This window comes from Patiria miniata, unplaced genomic scaffold (assembly GCF_015706575.1).
Source record: "Patiria miniata isolate m_02_andy unplaced genomic scaffold, ASM1570657v1 HiC_scaffold_13, whole genome shotgun sequence".
Classification (NCBI taxonomy): Eukaryota; Metazoa; Echinodermata; class Asteroidea; order Valvatida; family Asterinidae; genus Patiria; species Patiria miniata.
The window spans coordinates 18,228,816-18,236,215 of record NW_024037051.1 but is presented as its reverse complement, the minus strand read 5'-3'; the positions used below and the strand labels follow the sequence as shown (position 1 = coordinate 18,236,215).

General features: G+C 37.7%; 1 long non-coding RNA gene across 1 annotated transcript; it reads left to right on the top strand.

The window, feature by feature from the left end:
* Positions 1-3,808: 3,808 nt before the first annotated feature.
* Positions 3,809-6,646, top strand: LOC119721441. Its single transcript, XR_005270192.1, has 3 exons — positions 3,809-5,058; positions 5,773-5,960; positions 6,115-6,646. It is a non-coding gene; the product is annotated as an uncharacterized LOC119721441 (long non-coding RNA).
* The last annotated feature ends 754 nt before the right edge of the window (positions 6,647-7,400 follow it).

Below are 7,400 nucleotides of genomic sequence, written 5' to 3'. Positions count from 1 at the left end.
GTGCGCGAGTCTATATTTGCCTTGACTCTTAAGTGACCTCAGTTTTCCCTCGTGTTTTAAAGTCAGGCTGTCATAACAATGCAGGTCGCGCTGTTATGACAAATTCTATAGAGCCTCAGTCAACACATTCAAGGTCGGGCTGTTTATAGACCTACGTCAGGAGATTGGGTAAACATTCTTGATTGCACAACCTGACATAAGCCCTGCAACGAGCCAATTAGCATATTGTACAAAAAACGAAAATGAAATTCCACTTATAATCAGGATGACTCAGTTCTAAAACTGGGTATTACTTGTCATAATCTACAACTGGGTATTAAAAAACGAAAATGAAATTCCACTTATAATCAGGATGACTCAGTTCTAAAACTGGGTATTACTTGTCATAATCTACAACTGGGTATTACAAAATAACACGTGATCAGTCAATCACTGCCAAAAATAGAAATATATTTCTAAAGGAAGAATTTAGCATAAAAGTAGTGTTTTGTGATAGTTGCACCATAGATAGAGCTTGAGCCATCGCATGCACATCGCATCAAAGCTGTCTCTGATACTGCATTTTGTTGGTTAGTTTTGACGGAAGTCTATTAAACACTTTAAAAAGATTGGTTTCTGCAAAGTACATCTGTAGCCTTACAACCTGCAGTTCGAACAGGAAGATCCATCTTTTGCTTTCAAAGGTAAGGCTTTAGTAATTCATCTATATTAATGTTGTAGTAAGGTTTAAAAAACTCACCAGAACGTCTATATACAAAACAGCCAAAACTGGGCTGAGATGATGAATATATTGGGCAACTGATCACACCGTGAATGCAGGTGATCACGATCATCAATACACTATTGCGTGTGACAAAATTTATACACAATTGGAGTGCTAGCACAATGGTTGACCTTCCTTTGAACTAACACTTTTATACGGTGCGTTAAAGGTGTAGTCTAAAACTTAAAGGGGACGCTTTAGAGTTGAGTATAAATGCTTAATTTGTTTTTGTTTTGTTTGTTTGGTTTTTTAGACGATGGCTTACCCAACGCACACAGTTGACATGACGTACAGCCAAGAAGCATTAATCTTGGCAAATAGTATGGTCAACGATACTAGAAAGTGGATTGCAGAAAAGATCGGCAGCACGATGGAACAGTGGGGGATTGCGAAACGCCACTTGGAGGAACACCGCCACGACATGGCATTAGAAGTTTTGTCTGTCACCACCTCTACCAATTCTAACAAGCAATGAAATGGAACCGGAAGAAGAAGATCAACCCCAGTGGGCAAAATACGTTGAAATAACGTTGAAACAACGTCAGTTTCCGACGTTGAACTAACGTTGAATAATGATTGAATTTGAAAGTTTTTCTGACGTTGAAATGCCGACGTTGAATCAACGTCAACATTTCAACGTTGATTTTATGTTGAAAATTCTACGTTGATTCAACGTTGATTAATGATTGAATTTGCAAGTTGATCTGACGTTGTTTTGCTGACGTTAAACCAACGTGGAAAGCACAACGTTGAATCAACGTAAATATTTCAACGTTGATTTAATGTCGGACATTCTACGTTGATTCAACGTTGATTAATGATTGAATTTGCAAGTTGATCTGACGTTATTATGCTGACGTTAAACCAACGTGGAAAGCATGACGTTGAATCAACGTAGATATGTCAACGTTGATTTAATGTTGGAGATTCTACGTTGATTCAGCGTTGATTAATGATTGAATTTGCAAATTGAAGCGACGTGGAAATGTCGACATTGAAACAACGTTAAGATCACAACGTTGAGTTAACGTAGACATTTCAACATTGATTTAACGTCGACATCTCTACATTAAAATAGCACTGACATGATGTTCAATCAACGTATAAATAATCAACATTAAATGACATCCTATTCTTAGAAATATCACAGTTAAATAAATGCAATTCTTGAATCAAAATATTTTAAGGTTTGTGTTAAGATTTAAAGCCAGAATGTACTGATAATGGTGGATGTTGGCATTTTTCCAATCGTTCTATGTTAAATAAATTTGCAAGCTGAGGAGTGTTGTTAAATCCATGTCGAAATTGAATAACTTTAAATTTAAATGAAATTCTTTATCAATCACTTTAATTTTTTCCATAAAAAAATGTGTGTATTTATTAATTAACTTCCAACCTTATCAGCTTATACAACACCTTTTAGGTTTCAACAAAGTAGTAATTAATCCATACATAGTAAAATTCAGAATTAGATTGACTTGTTCCAACAGCATTATAGCCTAAACGAGGGTACTAGTCTCTAAAAAGATACATGATAATGAATTTGATTCTTTTTTCAAAGAAATGCAGCACTGCCCAGTGCATTTACATCAGAAATATAACACGAATTAACAAGCATACAGGTACAATTTTTAAACGTCTAAATTCACTTTTTTTTTTCATTTGCATACAATTCATATTAGTTTTCCAAATTTACCTGCAGCACTATTCTATCATATCTATGAATTTTCTTGTGAAATATTGCAAGAGGTTATGCGGCAGACTTGGGCAAGAGCATTAGAAACTATCAAATAGAAAATAATAAAACAAACAGCATCATTCATACAAAATTAATCTAAATGATTCAATTGAACATTTGAACAGGTCAACCAAGAATCAACAGTAATAACTAAATAATGCACAATACATGTACTGTATATAATTATTATAACAGTCCCCCACTTCTCGAACGTGGAAGTTTCAAGATGAAAAGTACAAGATGCGGCAGAGGATGAATTTCCATCACTTAAAGAGCCTTTACCTGTTACACTTACGGAAAGATACCAGCCACTCCAGAGCAACTTACTGTATTTGAACAATTACTATTAATCAACTGTTCCAATATTGGAATATTTAACACAGTCCAAAGGTACGACTGAATGTGAAGGTGCATGGGCCCTCAGTGTGTCCCTCCATCACCTCTTCTTTCAGGCGCAAACTTGACAGGAGATGAAAAACTCAACAAGCAGCAACATCCATCACCTTGCCCGATTACGAAGTTACTAGACCTCGCTAGAAAAGACAAATAAAAGATAGTGTAATATTTTAGAATTGCAAGCTTCCTCCCCAACCATCTCTTTATTCATTGACACAACCAAATCACCCTCAAAAACGAAAATGTTACAAACACAAACAAAGAGAAATACATACATAAACCATATTAGTTTCAACAAAGCGACTACACGTTTGGTCATCATTTTATGTGCTGACATTGTGTACAAAAAATCAACAGAATGATTCCTTTTATTAAACTTGCACTTATAAAAACTACCACTTGTATTTCCTGACACTTCAGCAATTATCAACCATACAACCAAGTACCACACAATGAGATTTTAACCAAGATCAATAATTGGTCAAAATAAATTAAATCTGGCGAAGAAAATTAAATTACCCGCGAAACTGAAAAGGTCCGTCTCCTCATCTGCTTTTTTTCAGTTCCACTCTGCCCATCATTGTTGAACTGTCTTCAATCACTTGGTCATGCACCTTTTGGATGAGAAAAAAAAAACAACGCTCAGAGACAAAAGCAAAGACCCATCAGGAAAAAAGATAACGGAAGAGTGTAAACAAACACAAGTTATTATACAATGCACTGTGACGAAACTTCTGCCAACACTCAATTAAGATATAGCCACAAATCTGTTTTCATTTTTGCGTTTTGTTAACGTTTTGAATGAACTGGCCATTGTGTCTGTTGTTCGCACAAGTAGAAATGGATTTGAATACCACTTTTTTTTATGTGCGATGACTGCAATCAGAGCTACATCTCTGCAAGTGTTATTGACTTAAGTGTGCGTTTATGAGAAGACCATGCAAAATCCTGAAAAATCGACAAGGTGGGGGGTCAGCGAATTAAGTTCAAATCTTGGCCATTTGATCCCCACCTGAGACGATACCACTCGGTGGAGTAGCTCGATAAATAATCACACGGTGGCCGAGTACGGGGCACCGACAATTTTGAGCAAAAAGGGTGACTTCCGGGGAGTAAATTTGTGTTGTTTCTGGTGTAAAGTTATAGCCTCGTTTATACCCTTAAACTAAATCGTTTACTGTCGACCTACATATCAAAAGAAAGGATTTAATCTCCTCTAAACGATGAAATATAAATCTTTGATATGCAAGCATTCACTGCGGAGATATAGGCGTAAGAAAAACACGTATCAGCTCTATTACGAAATGAAGTCCTTTACGCGGTAAACCATAACTTAATTAATGCAGGGCTGAGAGTCAACAAACTTGGAGGAAATATAGTTCAGATATCAGACTACAATAATAAAAAATAAAAAAACTGTCAGCTCTTCTTGTTTTTGTTTGCTCACGGTCAACAAAGTTGAAAAATTCCTAATTTTCAAGACCAAACCTACATAGCCCCCTAGACAGTTCCGAGTGCAATTGGTTGCCCTTAATTGACATTTTGCAGGAATTGTTGTAAGAGCGTAACAAAATGTACATTTTGCAGACTTCACCTATTGGGTGGGTGGGTGAGTGGGCTACCTTTGGTGGTGCGCACTGATCCGGTAGGAGGGGAACGTCCTGTTGCCGCCCACCCAGTTAGCGCGCGGTATCGAAAGAGGGCGCCCTCGCATTACATTACCGTCAAAATGGCAGCCATGGACATGCCGTCTGTGCGGCTGCAATGTGATTTTAGTAATTTTGAGTATAGCAAAGCCATCGAATGTGGTGTAAATCCCTCTTATCTGCGCGAACTAAATACAGTGCAACTTAATCGATGCACAAAAGACATACGGAGCCATTTGCAGAAGTGGAAAGTCGCTGCATGTGATGTGAATGTCGAGTGGAAACTGATCCTCCGGCCTCCTGCGATGTGGTTTGTTCGACGTCGATGCATACACTGATAAGACAATACGTCCAGCGCATAGATACAAGTTAGGGTTGAGTTGGACATCATCAAGGAAATGTTGTCATCCACTCCATAAAGGGAAAGGCAAACCATTCCGTGGTGTGAATAAAGCAACTAGCCGTGAGATCATAGATGTTTGATCGATGGGGTACCATGATCACTGTTGGAACAGGTAAGAAGACAGAAATCAAACAAAAATACATTTTTGAAAATTGAAATGAATTAATCATGGTCAAGGTCCATTTCTGATCAACTGACTTTGTTCCTGGGTAGGTTATATCAATTAAATCCCTTATCATGCAGTTGACTTGGGACCAGTGAAATTTATTATTGTGTGAAAAATTAATACTGGTTGTCACAGCTCTGGACCACACACATGGTTTTCGGCAGTGGACACACATGGTGGATATTTAGCCGGAGCTGGATTTTGAATTTATTTTTTTTATATAAAGAAAGTTGGAACTGCACTGAACATGCGCAGTTTGGGGAATAAAACATATATTTTTTTTTGCACTTACATTGTTTTTTTTTTTACTTTTATTCACGAGATGTGACTCATCAGACCATTTACAACTTAAAGAACAATTTCAGATTTGTTTCCCCTTTTATACAAATCCTCCAGAGCCAGCCACATCAGAAAAAGAAAAAGTAATAAGTGCAATTAAATACAGGCAATATAAAATAATAAAAGAAGATTTCTTATTTTTTATTTATTTATTATTTTTTTTGGGGGGGGGAAATTTATGACATGGGTTTTGTTCAAGGCATCTATTGCTCAATATTGTTGGCTACATACGCCCCGCTTTATATCTTTTACTTAAAAAAAATATTAAGCCTGCTGCGGCCTTAACACTTTGTTAATTCTCACTGTTCATATGACTTTCAGGTATCTGTAGAGGTTGTCTATCTTAGCACAAACAAGCAGTTACGCACCAGACAGCGGAACAATTACCATCTAGCGATGTGCTCTCTAAGGAACAAGAAGAGCATCAGTGTACAATCAGTGATTTCACATCGCCGGCTGGTGTACCATCTCTCCAACCCACCGACACAGCGTGCACTTCAGTTCATGAGGTAATGAGAGTGAACTAAGAATGGACCTTGACATATTGCATCTCATTTATCACAGATGAATTGTAAGCACTCTTCTTTGAGTACATCAATTTGTATTTCAACCCTATATGTAGCATGCATCTCACTGTTTTTATTTTCTTATGATTATTTCTAGCATACATCTGAGTCCTCATCAACTGATGGAGATATTACACAGGATGTAGGTGCACTTGACTCTTCTTGGGCTCCAACCCCCTGACCAAAGAATGTGGAGCTGCAATCCCTGAACACTTTCCTTACTCAGGGGGGAATGTCTGCTGTTGATGGGCAGCTTCATCTGTCATTAGAATAAGCATCTGATAGCACCATCCATTATTATAGAAGGAAGGCAAAGGAAGCCTTTGGTTTAGTTCTTCATTGTTTAGCACCACGTCAAGAAGATGGGCTCATGAAGATTACAATCGGTGAAACAACTGCTGAATCATCACAAAGTGGTCAAAATTTTGATAGTAGTGCCCGTTTTCATTTTTTTTATTGCATCCTTTTTTACCAACATTTTTGCATTAGTGGTTCCATGTTCTCTTCCTTTACGTATTTTGTGTTTAAACAAAGGGTTATCATGGTTTGTTATTGGAAGACATTGACTGTTCTTGTTTTTATGCCCCGCGGCGAAGCCGAAGGGGCATACTGTTTCCGCCTTGTCCTTCCGTGGGTGGGTGGGTGGGTGTGGGTGTGGGTGTGGGTGTGTGTGTCCGGACAAATCTTGCCAGCGCGATAACTTGAGAAATACTTTACATATGAACTTCAAATTTGGTTTGTGGATTGTCCTTGGCAATTCTAAGAAGCCTTTTGCATTTGGGGCCAAAAGGTCAAGGGTCAAGGTCATAGTGGCTGAAACAATAGAAATTTTGTCAGCGCGATAACTTGAGAAATACTTTACATATGAACTTCAAATTTGGTTTGTGGATTGTCCTTGGCAATTCTAAGAAGCCTTTTGCATTTGGGGCCAAAAGGTCAAGGGTCAAGGTCACAGTGACTAAAACAAAAGAAATTTTGTCAGCGCGATAACTTGAGAAATACTTTACATATGAACTTCAAATTTGGTTTGTATATTGTCCTTGGCAATCCTAAGAAGCCTTTTGCATTTGGGGCCAAAAGGTCAAAGGGTCAAGGTCACAGTGGCAAAAACAAAAGAAGTTTTGTCAGCGTGATAACTTGAGAAATACTTTACATATGAATTTCAAATTTGGTTTGTGGATTGTCCTTGGCAATCCTAAGATGCCTATCGCATTGGGGGTCGAAAGGTCAAGGGTCAAGGTCACAGTGGCTAAAACAATAGAAATCTTGTATTTATTCTGAGATCATAGGGATTAGGGATTAATTCATATAAAACCTACAGAAGACACTAATGCTGTCAATGAACGTTCCATTTGACCAAGGTACATGTAAGTTGATGTTAGA